This window comes from Pan troglodytes, chromosome 4 (assembly GCF_028858775.2).
Source record: "Pan troglodytes isolate AG18354 chromosome 4, NHGRI_mPanTro3-v2.0_pri, whole genome shotgun sequence".
NCBI classification, from domain to species: domain Eukaryota; kingdom Metazoa; phylum Chordata; class Mammalia; order Primates; family Hominidae; genus Pan; species Pan troglodytes.
Genome location: NC_072402.2, coordinates 36,559,390 through 36,579,530, shown reverse-complemented (window position 1 = coordinate 36,579,530; position 20,141 = coordinate 36,559,390). Strand labels below are relative to the sequence as shown.

At 37.4% G+C, this 20,141-nt stretch overlaps 1 protein-coding gene across 6 annotated transcripts in view; it reads right to left on the bottom strand.

Annotated features, from left to right (window-relative positions):
- HOMER1 (homer scaffold protein 1) overlaps positions 1–20,141 on the bottom strand; it is a 142,500-nt gene that overhangs the window by 95,184 nt on the left and 27,175 nt on the right. Inside the window, exon 1 of one of the 6 annotated variants that reach the window (XM_024356591.3) lies at positions 13,639–15,763. The exons of the other annotated variants lie outside the window; for them this stretch is intronic. The gene's annotated coding sequence lies outside the window, so the exon portion shown is untranslated. Of the gene's footprint in view, positions 1–13,638; positions 15,764–20,141 lie in introns of those variants that run through there. 6 annotated transcript variants of the gene reach the window in all.

Sequence of the window (20,141 nt, the reverse complement as noted above, 5' to 3'; positions counted from 1 at the left end):
GATGGGGTTTCACTGTTACCCATGCTGGTCTCAAACTCCTGGGCTCATGCGATCCTCTCACTTTTCGGCCTCCTAAAGTGCTGCGATTAAAGGTATGAGCCACCATGCCCAGCCTAGGTCATTTAACTGCCACATAACAATACATGCTATGATTAGAATTACACTATCCAATAAGGTAGCCACTAGCCACCTGACCACTACGCATGTGAAATTCAGCTGGTGCAACTGAGAAAATGAATTAATTTAAACTTTATCTGATACTCAGTTCCGTATCTGAAAAGCTTTTAAATATATATGGAACAACCTGGGTATGTGAATCTACTTTTTCCAACAGAAATCTTATGAAATTTAAATTCAGATCAAGTATTTCCAATAAACATTTAACATTCAAATTGAGATGTGCTTTAAATGCAAAATACATAATGGATTTCAAAGACTTAGTATTTTTTTAAAAAATGTAATGTATCTCCATGACTTTTACATTAATCACTTTTAAAAAGATAGCATTTTGGATAAACTGTGTCAAAATATATAAAAATTGATTTTGACTTCCGTTTTAGAACCTTAAAACTAAATTTCAAATAACATATGTTGTTCACATCATATTTCTAGTGGAGAACGTTGGACTAGACAATATTTTCTGTAGCTATTTCCTTATCAACAGACATATAAGTAGTTCTCATTTTTGCACTGTTACAAAATAGCATTACAAACAATGTTCCTGTATGTTTTCTTGTGCACGCACACAAGAGATACACTAGAAGCAGAATTCCTAGTCATAGGGTATTGGCACGGGTCACAGCACCTGTACCAATTTACACTTATTAGTTTTATACTACACTCTCCTAACATTTGGTAATGTCCACGTAACATCTTTAATTTGTGCCAATTTTGGACATGAAATGGTATTTCACTGTAGTTTCAATTTGCATATGCCTGATCACTAGAGAGCTTAAGCAGCTATTCATGTATTTCTGGGCCATCTGAGTCCAACAAATTGCTATACTCATTTCTGAGCTTGTTTAAAACCTTATTTTAGCTCCAATAGTGAAAAAGACAGAATCTAAAATTCAGTACTCAAACGACATCTCATATATCCAATTCTAACCACATAAAGGTAAATTATGGTCCTTTGGTATAAAATTTAGGTTCTATTTTTCCATACCAAAGTGTTTCTGATACTCTAAATTACTCCATTGTGAAAGGGTGAGCTGGTGGAGGTAATGGAGGAGTAAGTAAATGCATGTTAGTCAAACTTTTAACTTAGAGCTGCTTAAAATGTTTTCCTGGCTCAGCGTCAAAAAACAATTTACACAAAACATATTTAATGTTAAACTAGACGTCAAAAATAACACAATTCTATTGCCAAATAAGTTAAACTCCTGAGTGTTTTTCAAGCAGTAAATTCCCACTCTCTTTCTCTATGCATTTTTCTTTCCAACATCCCTCAGACTTGGAAGTGACTCTAACTTTCATTTGATCAAGTTTTGTCTAGTCACAGGTACTAATTACAGCTAAGTCTTTTCTACATGGTCCTCGAGTCATCTAGCTATAAGACTACCAATGAATAGCACATCTGTTATTTTATGATTATCCAGGTTTCATATTACTTTATTTTTATCTGTTGAAAAGGGGCTATATTAAGTATAATTAAATGTGACTTATAATTTGCCTTTTTTTTTTTTTTTAAGAGATGGGGTTATGTTGTCCAGGCCTAACTTGAACTCCTGGGCTCAAGGGATCCTCTCACCTCAGCCTCCTGCTGGGACATTGGACACAAGCTACCTCGCCCCACATTACTTTCAAATTTTGTCAGCGTTTCACGTAACAAAAACTATAGACAAAACTCTTTTGTCAGATAATGTCTCAATTTTGGGTTTTGCAAATATAATCCCTGTAGTGATGTGGTGTTTGTGCTTAGATGCATTAGCTCTATTTCATAAAAGTAGTGTTAATACAACCCAGTCACCATGGCATCACAGAAACCCAAATACATTTTCTGACTGTGAAAAGCAATTAACATTTTTCACTGACCAAAAATATAATACAGGAATACAATAATCTAAGTGGGAGGCCTTTTCCCTATTTAGCTTTCCTGAAAGTGAATTTTATTAGAGGTAGAGGGAGACTGACTTCTGAGCTACCTGAGAGAGGGAATCCTATAGATAAACCGGCATCTTAACAAGACAAGCTTACTACAGTGTTTTTCAAACCCTAGGTCACAATCCAGGGAGTCATGATCAATCTACTAGTCAACAAGGGGTATTTTTAAAAGTGAATGAAAATGTACAATATCAGAAGTGCATCACACATGGTGAGGACATGTATCTTGTTCCAAGAAACTTTCAGCCACGTATTTATATATGCTTGTCACAATGTAAGATGCATTTTTTTCCCCCTGCAGATCATGGCCAAAAGATTTAAAGACCTGGGCATAAAAAATGCTTCTATTTAACCTTAATGAAAATTCTGTGAAGCAGATACACAACACCCATCTTATAGTATGAAAACAGCGCTCCTGAGTGACTTAAAGTCACACAGCTAGCAAATGATATAAGCCTAGTTTCTAATGCAAATGAAAATAGAAATAAACCTAGTGGACATCAAAGAACTAAAATTAAAACCATGAGTTGTCTTTTTTTACCTGTCAACATAGAAATTTTTTAATGACTAAATTCAATGTTAGTCATTAAATTCAATGTTAGTGAGAACTTAAGGAAACCTGACACTTTCCAAAGCAGCTGGTGGGAGTATAAATTAGTAAAGTCTTTCTGAAAAACACCTTAGCAATGCATATCAAAAGCCACTATATAGCCATGAGAAAACAAAGTTGTAGCATATCCAGTGACATAAAATGTCCTATATAATAAAGAAAACAGTTTATAAATCAGTGGATACTGTATAAAAACATGTCTACAAAGCCTAAGGAAAAAAATACATGGAGGATACACTTACTTCAGCCCTTGCTCTGCCACTCCTTCTCTCAACACAGACACCAGAATGATCCTTCTAAAAACTCAACCTAGCATTGAAATACTCTAGGAAAAAAAAAGTGGGGTGGGGAGGCAGGATAAAGCAAGCACGACAAAATGCAGATGGCTGTTAAAGTGGGTTGGATGGTGAGTCCTTTTCTGTATGTCTGGAACATTCAATAATATATAATTTTAAAATAATAAAACATAAGGTAGATCTTTCCTCAGAATTCCCCAATGGCTTCCCATCTCAATCACAGTAAAATACAAAGCCTTAAAATGGCCTAAAGGAGGCCAGGAGCAGTGGCTCATGCCTATGCTATCCCAGCACTTTGGGAGGCTGAGGCAGGCGGATCACCTGAGGTCAGGAGTTCAAGACAGCCTGACCAACATGGTGAAACCCCGTCTCTACTAAAAATACAAAAAATTAGCCGGGCATGGTGGCATGTGCCTATAATCCCAGCTACTCAGGAAGCTGAGGCAGGAGAATCGCTTGAACCTGGGAGGCAGAGGTTGCAGTGAGCCGAGATCACGCCATTTGCACCCCAGTCTGGGGAATAAGAGCAAAACTCCATCTCAAAAAAAAAAAAAAAAAAAAAAAAGAAAGAAAGAAAGAAAAAAATGGCCTAAAGGCCTTGTGCCAGTGTTTCTCAACCCTGGCTGCACATTAGAAATCAGCTTCCATGGCCTGGGTGGGGAGCTCAGCATCAGTGGTTTTCAAGAGCCTCTAAGGTGATTCTCATGTGTAGCCAGGAGGGAGAGCAACTAGAGGACACAATCCCCTCCTCCCTGTCTTAACTTCATTTGTCCCTTGCCCTCTTTTGTTCCAGCCACAGTGGCCTTCCTGATGTTTCTCAAACATGCCAGGCACTGCCCCCATCAAGGCCTTTGCCTGGAGTGCTCTTTTCCTTCAGGTCTGCCCAGCATGTTCTTTCGTCTCCTCCAGGTCTTGGCTCAAATGTTACCTTCTCAAGTAGAGCCATTCTTGGTCACTCTGTGTAAAAATTGCAGTGCCTTCCAGGACTCCCTCTTCCCTTTATTTCTTTTATTCTCCCCCATGGTACTTATCACCATCTGACACACAATATACTTTCTTATATATTGTCCTTTTCCCCCAAGTAAAGTATAATCTCCTCAAAGGCAAGGATTTTGACTGTTCTAATCATTGCTGTATCCTCAGCATCTCAAATTTCTGGCACATATTAGATATTCAGAAAATAATAATAAATGAATGAATGCTTATACACCAAAATGTTTAGAGTTCTTGATGGTGGAAGTACAAGTGACTTATTTTTTCTTATTTCAATTTTCTATGTGAACATATATTTATAAGAAAAAAATTTTTTAAGCAAATAATTTTTTAATCCAACGAATTTGCTTGCTTTTAAATACACAGCTAGTGGAATATTGTCTTAAATAAATACATATGTAAACATTCATTGAGCTGCAGATTTGTGCACTTTACTGAATATGACATGATTTACATTTTTTAACAAAGTAAATACCAATTAAAAATACTACAGCCCTAGGCCAGGCGTGGCGGCTCATGCTTGTATTCCCAGGAATGGGAGGCTGAGGTGGGAGAATCACTTGAGCCCAGGAGTTTAAGACCAACCTGGACCACGTAGTGAGACCTTGTCTCTACTAAAAATTAAAAAAAAAAGTTAGCCAGACATGATGGTACATGCCTATGTCCCAGCTACTCAGGAGACCGAGGCAGGAGGATTGTTTGAGCCCCTAAGTTTGAGGTTATAATGAGCTATGTCTGTGCCACTATACTCCAGCCTGGGCAACAGAGTGAGACCCTGTCTCTAAAAAAAAGTTTTTAATTTAAAAAAAAATTACAGCCCCAGTGATATTAGATTCACCTAGCAAACAGATTTGCGGATACTCTTGTCCAGAGAATGTTTCTTACAAAAGAAATCAGCCACAAACTTCCAACTGATCCAAGTTTTGCCATCAACTATGTCTGTTCAGAATTATCTCTGCAGTATAGTTATTCTACACAAGTTATCCCACACAAGTAATCTTTAACTACCAATATAGCTTTAATTGTGAACCAGCAAGCTTGCCCTGAGGGATCCCATAAATATCAACTTTAAGGAAGCCAATCATCTAAAGCTAGATAAAAATTCCTAACTGGTTCTCCAACCACCACAGCATAAAAGACGATGGTTTAACTAAATAAGTACAGATAAATAATAGCCAAACCAAATGATAAATAGAAAAAGCAAGCAAATACTAAAGCAAGTTTGCCCAACTCACGGCCTGTGGACCACATGGAGCCCAGACAGCTTTGAATGTGGCCCAACACAAATTTGTAAACTTTCTTAAACATTATCAGACATTTGTGATTCTTTTTTTGTTTTTTAAGCTCCTCATTTATCGTTAGTGTATTTTATGTGTGGCCCAAGACAATTCTTCCTCTTCCAATATGGCCCAGGGAAGCCAAAAGATTGGACACCCTTGTACTAAAGACTGTATTTGGCAGACATTCCACAATATTCAAATGGATTATATTAATATTAGAACTCCAATTTCAGTTGCCTCAACCAACCATTTAAGAACCAGTTATTTTCAGTTCTTTTAAAATTCATGCCCTGGAGTCTGGACAAAGTGGTAATACCTACTCTTAAATCTTTCTTAATCAAAAACAGCCTCTCATTATATGAAAGAGTTCTAGAATCTCAATCAAGGGCTCTTTTGAGACATTTGAGAAGAACAAGTTAGTCTTATTTCTTAAGAAAAGAGAGAGGAGTGGTAATACTAATTACAAAGGTACTACAAACAACAGCATGAGCATAGCATATCACCCTGCAGCAATTCCACATCATGGCAATAATTTTAAAAACTTTATTCCAATACTAAGTATGGCTAGACTATGGTGAAAAATGCAAAGTTCATGTAAATTTCTAAGTTACGCCATAACATAAAAAAATTTGACACTATCCTACCACCAGTATATCCTAAGTGTATTTACTCTTTTCTGTTATTTAGGTACTTTGGCAGAAATAGCAAAAGTATTTGTTTTGGAGCCTATTAACTATTCTAAATTTTCTTTTTTTAAAAAAGAAAAAAATAGAGAGGCTCTCAGTCTGTCTCCCAGGCTGGAGTGCAGTAGCATGCTCATGGCTTATAGCTCACTGCAGCCCCAAACTCCTAGGCTAAGTGATCCTATCCAGTCAGCCTCCCAAGTAGCTGGGACTAAAGGTGTGTGCACCATCATGCCCAACCAAATTTTTTTTTTTTTTTTTTTTTTTTTGTGGAGACGGGGTCTCACTTTGTTGCTCAGGCTGATCTAGAACTCCTGGCTTCAAGGGATCATCCTGCCTTGGCCTCCCAAAAAGCTGAGATTACAGGCATGAGCCACTGCTCCTGGCCTTTCTAAACTTTCTAAGACTAAATTCTTTCCCCCTGTATTAGTAATATAGTGAGACAGCAAATTTCTGATTATCTCAATTCCCTAAAAGATGCCTTCACTGAATTAAGATTTAAAGTTCTCCCTTGAATTGTTTAACAGATAAAAGAAACTCCCATTGGATCATCAACCCACGCAGTATCTTAATGACAGTGCTAGGCAAAAAAATCATCTGTTTGCTATTACACCCAAACAAGACTACAACTCAATACACTCCTCACTCATTTGCCAAGAAACTCAGTTAGATTGTTTTCTACTCTCAAAATGATCTCATCTCAGGTTCCTGCTACATCTGTTCATCTTTTTCTTTTCAACAATGTGTCTTCAACTATCCTGTTTTACCTTGTTCCTGATTTTACAAAATATTAAAAATTCTCTGCAGAAACTGAAAGGTTACAGATCTAGTATAATGAAAACTGAATAGCTTCAAATTGATAGAGTCAAAAAAGTAATAGTGACAGGAAAAAAAGCTGATGACAGTTTCTAAACTTCTGCAGTTGGAATTATGTGATGTCTCAGCAATTTTCCTTTTATAAATTGAGCACACAAATTACAAATTACTCAACAACAACTTCCATCATTTGTCCCAAAGGAGGGAAGCCACAGGCTGTATAATTCAAACTCAGAAATTTAAATATGCTACTCCTAAATCTGAAGACAAAGGCCTAAACCTATAAAATGTGGTACATTCTTTGGCTATAATTAACATTTTAAAGAGCTTAACATGTGGTCAGACACTGTTCTAAGCACTGTGCCTGTGCTACTGAACTCTCAGCCTTTATGAAATGATTACTATCCCATCCCCCTTTTGAAGATGAGGAACCTGAAGCATAGAGACAGTATATAACTGCTCAAGATGACACATTATAGAGCCGGCACACTGTCTGGCTCTAGAGCCCGTATCTTTATCTTATACTGAGTCACTGGATGGGAGAATAATTATTTTATCATCTAAACCTGACAGTTCGTCGCTGTCACCAAACTCATGCCTGACCCATGCAAGGTGTTCAATAAATGCTGAAAAAATTAAATTCTTAGACTTTTTTTTTTTTTTTTTTTTTTTTGCGCCTGCAAGAAACCAAATCCAGGTGAGAAGAACAGCAGGGGAAAAGCAGAAGGTATTTTTGAACCTCATACTTTATCAAAATATTCTATCATGTCATCCTTCTCAGAATACCACATGTGATAAAATCTAGCCAATGTCTAAAGCAAATATGAGATGCTTTGGAATGAATAACCAACTTCTAGTCTCTAAGCCTCAACAGGCTAACACTATTATTATTTTGTAATCTGTTATAGAAGTGGGATCATTCTATCAAAATACAGATTATTTTCCCTTGCAGAAGGAAGACTCAAGAACTAGGATAATTGTAATGACTGAAAGTAAGTTTTCAGAGCCTTCCAAACCACACTATCACTCCAATCAAGTATACAGCACCAACTGTCTTCAAAATACAGATAAAAGTGTTATCAGTGCACATATATACACCTCATGAAAACACTCAGGTACCCTTAAAAGTGCTTAACAGCAATCATAATTATGTTGCTTGTACTATCCCACTGTCAATAAAATTCAGTAAAGAGACAATTATGAAGATATATCAATAACTTGTCACTTACTCTGGATGCTAGTACCATGCTCTTCACAGTTCTCTCACCGTTGTTATTGAAATATTATACCTGACAACAGTAATAGCATAAAGCTCCCAAATACTATATAAATAGGAATCCAGTCATCAACATTGCTCAGGAATCTACCATCTGCATTGATGGCATTGCTCATCTCTCCTCCTTTCCACATCTCTTCCAATTGAAATGATGAAAATGAAAGGGTTCTAAGAAAACAATTCTGAGTGGAAAAAACACGAACTCAAGCCATGTTTATTTTTTCCCTCACACCACAACAATGAACACAAACAGAAGACTTCTATGACTAAATGTGGGGGATTTCTCCCCACCAACCAACAAGCAATCACTTGTGCAGTGGACACCAGCTGGGTGTCCTCTAATTTAATTTTGACACTGTACCTGGAGATAGTATAGTGTCAGATCGCACGGGCTGAGAGCTCAGTCCCCCAAAACTGCCCTCTCTTTAGACACCCATTGCCAGTCTGGGTCTCCAGAAATTCTGACCAACTGGCTTTGAGTTGGGGTTCTACTGCCCTCTCTTTGAGTTCGATTAATTTGCTGGAATAGCTCATAGAACTCAGGAAAACACTTAAGTTTACTGGTTTATTATAAAGGATATTAAAAAGAATATAGATGAAGAAATGTGTTGGGCAAAGTATGGGGGAAAGGGTGTGAAGCTTCCAGGCTCTCTCCAGGCATGCTGTCCTCCAGGAACCTCCACACACATTTAGCTATCCAGAAGCTCCCCGAACCCTGTTATCTTGGGCCTTTTATGGAGACTTCACTGGATAGACATGAATGAAGCATCGACAACCATGTCAAAATGTGATTGGACAAAAAAGGTACAATTTAATGCTAATAAACTGATTGAAAAAACCCAACAAGGCCTGTCTCTTCAGATTTTTCTGGCCTTTCTGTGCACATTCCTTCTCTAGAGTATGGGGTAGGACCCTCTCTGAAATGGGGATCTTTGACTCACAATCATATCAGAGTCCTGCCTTGAGTAAGTAAAAGAAGGACAAAAAACAGGTCGGAGAGAAATTCTGTTTCCTGAGACCTGCTTCTGAGGCCTAAAGCACCCCAACATTATAACATTATAGAGTCTGTAACAAAGACTATGAAAATTATGAGCCAGGAACTGTGGACAAAAAACAATAGATATATCATAGCATCATAGCAGTCTAGCCTCACCTGTAATTTTTCGTATTTCTAGGACTTCTTCCAAGCTGACGTTAAGAATTAGTTATAATCCGGAAACTATTTATTGGACGATTTGCTTTTACTGGGTAAAACACTTGTTATTATTATACCTTTTAAATTTAAGTGTCTTTAAGCTCATTGTTCAGATTTACCATTTGCTTCCTACAAGAGGAAGAGATTTTTTTCTTTCCATGGTAATTTGGCCAGCATGGGCTGAGCTTTTGTCATTCACAAGTTCTATCTTCCTCCACTATCCCTTCTGTTGGCTGGATATGAGGCCATTGGATATGGATTTTTTTTTAGATCACAAACTTGAAAGGCAGCAGCATTCTGCTACAAAACAATCTGTTCAAATTGAACAGGGAGGTTCTCGGATTATCCAACATTTAAAGAGTAATCGATACAACTAATCAATTGTCATTTTAAAATGTTCATGTTTGGACAAGAGTCTAGGGAAATTTCTGAAATGTCTGACAGTTTTTGAGAGCCAATACCTGAAATTTGAGAGAAGACAATGACATGGATGCTTCAGTACAACCACCTTTAAATTGTAATAAAAACTAAGAGGAGATAGAAAACAGGTCCATGATAAATTCTAAATCTAAGTTTAGCCAGGAGTTGTAAGTATGCTTCACAAGATTTTTTTTTTTTTTAATCAATCATTATCCTGGTTTTATTTTCTCCTTCCTTGGTAAGAAATGTCAATAGAAGATGATGAAGGCATACCTAAAGGTATGCCACAGACTGAATAACACAATGCTAAAAATGTCTGCATTGGTACAATAAGTTATTATTTTCAGTTTTGCACGGACTATCAATTGTATTCATAATTAGTCTTGGGAAGCAGAAATGGCATTTTAACAAGACCATTTTCATACTTACAATGAGGCATTTAAAGAGTCAGGATTAGAAACCACATCTTCTGGTTCCAAAATCAGAGTTCTTTCTATTACTGTTCTGTACTGATTTCAATATGCCTTTGCTGTAGAACTCCAACACATCTTACATGCATTGAAACACTTAGTATACTCCATTTCAGAAACTCTTGATAAGAAATAATACCTTTATGCATGGTGTTCAGATTATAGAAGGATAAAGGGGCCTGTAACATGCCAAAACTTAAATTGGCCAATGAAAATTTTGCTGGATGGTTCAAAAGCAAGCTTTAGAATTTAGTTAGAAATATAAAATACTAGGCTGGGCGCAGTGGCTCACGCCTGTAATCCTAGCACTTTGGGAGGCCGAGGCGGGCGGATTGCCTGAGCTCAGGAGTTCGAGACCAGCCTGGGCAACATGGTGAAACTTCGTCTCTACTAAAATACAAAAAAATAAATAAATAAAATACTAAAGTGTTTGTCAAACAACCTGGATCATTTTAAACTCACACTTTGTGCAATGACCTTAAGTTGCCTTAAGATGTCATTCAAAATAATTCCAATCTCTCAAAAATCAACCATAGGCCAGGCGCAATGGCTCATGCCTGTAATCCCAGCACTTTGGGAGGCTGAGGCGGGTGGATCACCTGAGGTCAGGAGTTCGAGACCAGCCTGACCAACATGGTGAAACCGTATCTCTACTAAAAATACAAAAATTAGCCGGGTATGATGGTGGGTGCCTGTAATCCCAGCTACTTAGGAGGCTGAGGCTGGAGAATCACTTGAACCCAGGAGGTGGAGGTTGCAGTGAGCTGAGATTGTGCCACTGCACTCCAGCCTGGGTGACAAAGCGAGACTCCGTCAAAAAAAGAAAAGCTGGATTCCATAAAAATAAATTTTAATATGGCCTATTTTAGAAAGTACTTATTATTAGTTCTTTGAAAATGACGCAAGTTTTAAGGTAGGTTTTTCTTCTGAATCATCACAACTAAATATTTGTGACACAGGCACAGGAGGAAAAACAAACTTCACTGGGTGAAACCGTAAACAGAAGAGGGAAAATCAACAGAAGACTTCAATAAACTGACAGACTTTTAAATGTAGGACTGCATAAAAAACACTAACATTTGAAAAATTGAATTTGTTGATAGGTCCTTCAAATGAATGTAGAAGGCTGAATAATGGCCCCCAAAGAAACCTAGACCTAGAACCTGTGAATGTTGCCTTATTTGGCAAAAGGGATTTTGCAGATGTGATTAAGTTAAGGATCTTGAGATGGGGGGATTACCCTGGATTAGCCGAGTGGGCCCCAAATGTAATCATAACTATCCTCACAAGAGGGATGCAGAGGGACATTTAGCTACAGAAGGTGATATGATGAAGGGAGATACAGATTTGAAGATTCCATGTGCTGGCTCTAAAGATGAAGGGAGAGGCCATGAACCAGGAATGCAGTTCTAGAAGCTAGAAAAGTCAAGGGAACCATTGTCCCCTACAGCCTCCTGAAGGAGTGTGGGCTTCTCACACTTTGATTTCAGCCCAGTTAAACTGCTTTCGTACTTCTGACCTCTAGAACCATATGAGAATGAACGTGTGTTGTTTTAAGCCACCAAGTTAGTGTAATTTCTTATAGTAGATATAGAAAACTAATACAGTAATAGTGATAAAAACCATCATCCAGTTAAAATCTATCAACTCTCTACCACCTAAAATTATTCTAAATTCTATTATATGTGTTTTTTCATTAAGAATGTTTAATAGTGATAGAATTACCGAAAACCAGCATAAAATCTTAATAAAAGGAACTTTATATTTATTAAAGCAATTTTAGGCAATATGTTTGCCAACTGGGTATCTTCGACTGCACTGTAACTTGATGAAAATTAAAGCTCAAGAATAACAAATTACTGTCATGGGACAAGTTATAGCAATTGTTCAAAAGTAACAAGCGTAGTTGAGTAGTAAGTCTATTTTTCTCATTTCACTAAACAGCAAACCAACATGTCATTTAGAAATAACACTGTTTCAGAAGTAAAAAGAATAAAAAAAAGAAATTCAACAAGAGAATCAGAAACAAAAGGAAAAATTAAAAAAGAATAAAACAACAACAGAAGAAGCAGCAGCACTGTTACAAAAATAACACACCTGAAAAGTAGGGGAAAAGGTGGAGAAAAACATTTTGTTGAATTCCTATTACATGTAAACACCTTATATATATAGTCTCATTTACATTTCAAACAACTCTAAGATATAAAAGTAGATTTAAAAAATAATAACATGACTTGTTGGAGGAGGGGGCAGTTTAAATAACTGGTCAAAGGTCACAGCTAGTATTGGTATTTCTGGGATTAAAATCCAAGACTAACTCCAAAGCCCATAACTTTTCACTACTTATAGAAACTAAACTTAAATTTCTTCTTTGCTTCTGAATAACTCAATGACCAACTCAAAATCTCATAAATTATAAATCTTTGTTAGTGTCATGCTGGCAAAATACATTCTATTTTCTCACTCCAAGACAGCCATATGCCCATGTAAGTTATTATACCTTTATGTAAATATTAGAAAATATTTTATTTCTTTGATTAGGCCAGGCCCTTCTAAAAACTGAGAATTTTAACTTTGCTCATGCAAACAAACTTTTCATAACTGAAAAGCCACAAGTATGAAACATGGTCTCATTATCTTATTCACTCCTTCAATATTTATTGACTGTCTACTCTTGTATCTTGTGTTAGACACAATGGCAAGTAAAGCAGATAGTTCCTAGCCTTGTCAAATTAATGGTCTAGTGGGGAGGGGAGGCAGACTACTAAATAATCAACTTACAATGTGTGATGTGTCATGAAAGAATGATGCAAAGAAACAGGAGTACAAAAAGATACTCTTCAACCATCACAATGCTTTATTTGCCCCATATAAAGCAATAGTCTATGTAAGTGATTACTAATCATTTATGATACAGATCTATCTAAAACACATTTACATTTCATACTTTCCATCTTCTTAATTGCTTTTTCTTTCATCACTTAGGTATGGGATGATTACTGGGCAGCACTTTCAGAGTCTCCAAATAAACACTCTCATAGCACCAGTTCTCTCTCCTCATGACACGTGTCACAATTACAACTTTATTTTTAACTGTGATATTTTAAGAGTCTACCCCCAGACATTTATGGAGTACCAGATCTATCCTTCCACCTTAAATAACTAAAACACTAGACAAAATATACGAAACAAGTTTTCAGACACTGCACAATAAATAGCATGGCACCGTGATCTCTGAGAGGCAGGAAACAACCTTGCTCTACACATATTCTCGCTTACTGGAGAGAGCTCCAGACCACAGCACAGGGAAGGGAGCCATAACAGAGCCCTGAGTTTAAGACAAAGTTGAAAATTTGGAGAGGTAAGGCAGCTAGAATTTGCAGGACAGAGTATTAAAGAGGAGGGAGCTGAACACAGGTGAGCTGCACAGAAAAAGCACTTGAAATCTATAGAGGATTCCTCTCATGTTTTCAGCTAAGTAGTGATCAGTACATACCTTTGTCAAGACAGTCTAAGTCCAGAGAAGAGCCACTAGGAAGAGCAAGTAGAACAATCCCCAGGACTCACATAAAACCAGGAATAGTTCATGTTCATTCAGCCAGAAGGGAGAGCACATGGGACATTGGGTAAAGTTTCCATAAAGGCATCTCCTCAGTAATGAGCTAAAATTAGCTGTACAGTAAAAGGCTGCTCTGGTCCCACACAACACAGCTTAAAAGTAAGCTTTGAAAAGATCATACTGTTTCCAATCAACTTCACTGAGTCTCAGAACAAAGCTCAAGAATATTTAAAAGAATACAAGTCTGGACATGGTGGCTCACACCTGTAATACCAGCATTTTGGGAGGCCAAGGCAGGCAGATCACTTGAGCCCAGGAATTCAAGACAAGCCTGGGCAACACGGTGAAACCCCATCTCTCCTAAAAATACAAAAAATTAGCTGGGCATGGTGGTGTGTACATGTAGTCCCAGCTACTTGGGAGGCTGAGGTGGGAGGACCACTTGAGTCCAGGAAGTTGAGGCTGCAGTGAGCCATGGTACACCACTGCACTCCAGCCTGGGCAACAAGAGTGACACCCTGTCTCAAAAAAATAAAAAATAATAGAATACAAAAATAGCACCCAATAAGATAAAATCCTAAATATCTAACATTCAGTGGATAAGTAAAACATAACCCATAATGAGCAGGAAATTCAATCAACAGAAACACACCCAGAAATGACATAGATGATAGAACGGGTAGACAAGAACATTAAGATAGTTATTAAAACTACAGTCTACATGTTCAATAAGGTAGACGAAGACATAAGCAGTTACACTTGAATGTATTAAAAAGCCCCAAATCAATTTTCTAGAGATGAAAATGTCTGGATGAAATAAAAAGCAGATAAGGCATTACAGAAAAAAAAAAAAGGAAACCAGTTAATTTGATAAGATAGAAATCAAAACTATCCAAAATGAAGCACAGAAAAAAACCCTGAAAAAAAATATAGTACTAATGTGATTGATGATTACTGTGGGATAACTTCAAGCAGCCTAATATGCATGCAACTGAAGTCCTCAAAAGTGGGAAGGATTAAAAATAATTGGGCCAGGTGGTAGCTCATACCTGTAATTCCAGAACTTTTGGAAGCTCAGGTGGGAGAATCTTGAGGCCAGGAGTTCAAGACCAGTCTGGGCAACATGGCAAGACCCTGTCTCTAAAAAAAATTAAAAAAAAAAAAAATAGCTGGACATGGTGGCTCACACCTGTGGTCCCAGCTACTCAAGAGGCCGAGGTGGAAGAACTGCTTGAGCCCAGGAGGTTGAGGCTGCAGTGAGCCGTGATCATGCCACTGCACTCCAGCCTCGACAACAGGTCAAGAGCTGTTTCCAAAATAAATTATTTTAAGAATTTTGCTTGAAAAAATGTCCAAATCTGATACTACTATAAAGCCATAGATCTGAGAAGCTCAACAAACCACAAGCGCAAAAAAAAATTAAGAAAACTATGCCAAGGGCAAAGGGACATCATAATTAAATTACTTAAAGCCAATGATAAAACCTTAAGCACAGTCTTGGGTTATGGAGCATATTACATACAATTGAAAATAAGAATGGCAGTTGACTTCTCATTGGAAACAATGCAAACCAGAAGAAGACAGAATATCTATAAAGTATAGAAAGAAAAAAAACTTGTCAACCTAACGATTTTCTACCCAGCAAAAAACATCTTTCATCTTTCAGAATTTACCCAAGTGAATTTAGGGTAATGAAAATGTCTTAGAGCTACATAGAGGTGATGGTTACATAACACTGTGAATGTACTAAATGCACTGAATTGCACTTTTGAATGGTTAATGGTTTATGTTATGTGAATTTTACCTTAAAAAAAAAAAAAAACTCTTAAAAACAGGAGAGTGGAATAAAGATTTTCTCAGACATACAAAAGCTGAAAGAATCCATCATTAGTGGACCTGACTATAAGAAAATGTTAAAGAAAAGTTTTAGGAAGAAGAAAATGATTCCATATAGATATCTGGATCTACTCAAAGGAATGAAGAGCACCAAAAGTGGTAAATATGTGGGTAAATACATATATATTTTAATTGCAAAAGTCTCTTTAAAAGATAATTGACCGTTTAAGTAAAAAAAAAAAAAAAAAAAAAAAAAAGTGGCCGGGTGCGGTGGCTCACGCCGGTAATCCCAGCACTTTGGGAGGCCGAGGTGGGTGGATCACCTGAGGTCAGGAGTTCAAGACCAGAGTGGCCAACATGGCAAAACCCCGTCTCTACTAAAAATACAAAATTAGCCGGGTGTGGTGGTGGGTGCATGTAATTTCGGGAGGCTGAAGCAGGAGAGTTGCTTGAACCTGGGAGGCAGAGGTTGCAATGAGACAAGATCACGCCACTGCACTCCAGCCTGGGCAACAGAGCAAGACTCCATCTCAAAAAAAAAAAAAAGTGGGGTTTATAACATTAGAATTAAATATATAACAATAACAAAGGCAGGGAGATAAAACTGTATTATTGTAAGGTTCTTATTATATATGAAGTAGTAAAATGGATCACCTAAAGGTAGACTGTGATAAGTTAAAGATGTATACTATAAACCCTAAAGAATCATTTAAAAAGAAAAGGTATAGTTAGTAAGCTAACAAAAGAGATGAAATAAATCATAAAAAAACACTCAATCTAAAGTAATGCAAAAGAGAAAAGAAGGAGAGGAATAAAGAACAGATGGAACAAACAGAACATACATAAGATGGTAGACTTAAACCCAATCATATCAATAATATTAAATGTACATGATCTAAACACCCACAATTAAAAGGCAGAGATTAGCTAGGTGCCATGGCATTTGCCTGTAGTCCCAGCTACCTGGGAGGCTGAGGTGAGCTCAGGAATTTGAAGTCCAGCCTAGGCAACACTGCAAGACCCTGTCTCTTAGAAAATAAATTAAAAAAATAAAAAATAAAAGGCAGAAATTGTCAGATTGTATATAAAGCAACAACCTATATGATGCTTATAAGAAAACCATTTTGAAGACCACCTTAAAAATCATTTTAAATATAAAGACACCTATAGGTTAAAAGAGGATGAAAGAAGATATACCTCGCAAATATTAATCATAAGGTCTGCCCCATCCCCAGAATGAAATCTCCATGAAGGCAGGGGCCATGTGCATTTTGTTCACCTTGTGTCTCCAACAATCAGCAAGACTGCACACAATATCTGTTAAGTGAATGAAATTCTTTTAAAATGTATGGGACCTTCTACCCTACATTACTACAATTCCCAGGCTACAATGTCATCATTGCTCAAGGTTTTGAAAAAGTATTTCCTGAGGCCAACAACAGCTGTTCTCTTTGCTATTATCTATACCTCACTTCCGAAAGTCTATTCTCTTTTCCCTGCCCAGTCTGCTGGGGGCTGAGAAACCTGATAACCAATCTTGTTAGAACTGTGTCAAAAGTAAAACAAAACAAAACAAAACAAAACAAAACAAAAACACTAGTACTGAGTGAAGGTGTGTTTTGCTTTCCCTGAGTAAAGTAAATATATTTGGCTATTCCCTGAGAGTACTAAACATTTCTTAGTTATCATGCTTTCTTCTCAACAAAAATATTTTGAGGACCAGCTAGAAGCTTCTTGCCACGAACAGGGTGATAGAGGAATAGAAAACAGATTTGTGGGTTTGGGTTTTTAAAGTATGGGGAGGGTAAGTAGAAATTCAGCTATTCCAACTGAGTTCTCCTCCCACCCCAACATTTTTACATATGTTTTTCTTCATCGCATCCTCACCCTAAGCTAAAGAGTAAGGCATGAACTTTAAGGAGTTAAAGGACTGACTCCTGGTGTTTCTGTGTATTTGTTCCATTTTTTTCCACAAAGTTTGGAACACGCTTTCCTTAGTGCAAATGTAATACATGATATTTAGATTTGTAAGTAACAACACATTTTAACATTTCATCAGGTCCAATGCTAGGTACTTAGTACATGACAGGTCATAACACCCATGGACTTTAAAAAATTACAAACTGTGGTAAGTGTTACCAAGGAAAATGAAGAGCTATGAGAAAGAGAGCAAACAAAGGCAATGGAAAAAGAGGGACCTAATTGAAGTTGGTTAGTTTGCTAAAGAGTGGGAATCTGACAGATGATAGTGTTTCAGGTTCAGGCAACAGCATGTGCATGGCAAAGTACATTCCCCAAAGATGGCTGCAACAGTATCTCCTGTCCCTCTTTTAGAAAACTTTGTTATTTCCCTATCAAGAGGTAGAGTCCATGTGCTCTCTCCCCTTAAGCCTGAGTGGGTCTTTGTGACTGCCTGAACCAAAATAATGAGGCAAAAGTAACACTGTGTACTTCTTGAGTCTACATTGTATTAGGCCATTCAGCTTCTGCCTGCTTCTCTTAGGATACTCACTCTTAGAACCTAGCCACCATGCTCTAAGGACAAGCAGCCTGTGGAGAGGAATCAAGAGGAATCAAGACGTCCACCCTAGCTGACTTCCTGACCAAGAGTAAAGACTATCTTGCCAACCACATGAGTGACCCGTTTAAAAGTAAACCCCACAGCCCTCAGTTAAGCCACCCCAGCCAATGCCATATGGAACAGAGATGAGATCTCTCTCACAAACTCTGCCAAAATTGCAAATTTGTAAGCTAAATGATTGTTTTTTTAAGCCACTAAATTTTGGGATGGTTTGTCATGTTGCAAGAGACAATGAGAACAATGTGCAAAGATCTTGAGGCTGGCAAGAGCTTTTCAGGTCCAGAAACTGCAAAGTACAGTGTAGCTGAACACAGACATAAAAAACAAAGCATCAACGCCAGCAGCAACCACAACAGCTAACATTAGGTATTTGTTATGTTATACAGGCATTGTTGTAGGTGATTGATATTCATTATTTAATCATCACAATATTGCTATTGATATGTTAATCATCACAATCCTATTGGTAAATACTATTAGAACATCAATTTTTGATATGAAAAAATGGAGGGACAGAGCAGTTTAGTGACCTACCCAAGATTACACCCCAACCCCAGTCTAGTACAAGAGCCCAAGCTATTAACAATAATGCCACATTGCCTCTCAAAGGACAGAATGGCATAAAATGAGGTTTAGAAAGCCAGATAAACCCCAGGTTATGCAGATTCCTATAGACTATGGTAGGAAGTTTAGATGTCAGTTTACAAGCAATGGAACACTATTGAGTTTTAAGCAAGGTAGGTAGTATGTAATCCATTTTATATTTAAAAGATCATTCTCGCTGCATACAGAGAACGTATTAGAAGGCAATAACATTTGACAGCAAAGTACCCTTTGAGAATAAAATTAGAAGACCCAAAATGTAATCGTTCATTGAAAGAATACATTTTGGCCGGGCACAGTGGCTCATGCCTGTAATGCCAGCACTTTGGGAGGCTGAGGTGGGAGGATCACAAGGTCAAGAGATCAAAACCATCCTGGTCAACATGATGAAACCCCGTCTCTACTAAAAATACAAAAATTAGCCAAGTGTGGTGGCGCACACCTGTAGTCCCAGCTACTCAGGAGGCTGAGGCAGGAGAATCGCTTGAACCCGGGAGGCAGAGGTTGCAGTGAGGCGAGACAGCACCACTGCACCCCTGCCTGGTGACAGAGTGAAACTCCATCTCAAAAAAAGAAAGAAAGAAGGAAAGAATACGTTTCATAATGGCTGGATCAAGCTAATAACACTGAACTCCATGATCAACTTGAACATACAAAAAGAGAAATGGCAAGACAGACATTGCTATGTGCCTCCCTGTGTAACACAACAGGCAAGAAGCATACCACACCACCCATGACATAGCTTGGGAGGAAAAAAATTAAAACGTGAATCTCAGCATGCCCAGATCTAGCAACAAGTTCACCACAAACAGAACAGAGGAACATTTTAAAGGATACCATGAGTCTGCCAAATAAAGATTGTGAAAAATTCTACAGGACAAATTGGGTAAATAAACAGCAAGAAAAGGAGGGGAAGGAGGCTGTTATAGACTGAAAGAGATCCACAAACATAACAACCAAATATAATGTGTGGACCATCTTTGAAAGCTGATTTGAATAATCCAATAGTAAAAAAGACATTGATGAGGCAACTGGGGAACTGTGATCACTTATTAAGGAATTATTAAGTGATTTTTCTGATATGATAATGGTACTGAAGATGTGTTTTTAAGAGTCCTTATTTCTTAGTAATACACAGTCATATATTTACAGGTAAAATTATATGATACCTGGAATTTACTTTAAAATAATCTAGAGAGGTGCAGGCAGTACAGACAAAACAATATGAGCCACATGTTAATAATTGTTGAAGCCAGGTGATGAATGTATAGGGGTTAATTATATAATCCTCCTTAGGTTTTTGTATACTTAAAACTTTCTGTACACTTAATACAAAGTTTAAATTTAAAACATTTTTAGAAGTCTGTTTAAGCTCCCAAAATCCAACTAAGGTGAGGCTGTAAAACTCCAGCAGGAATGA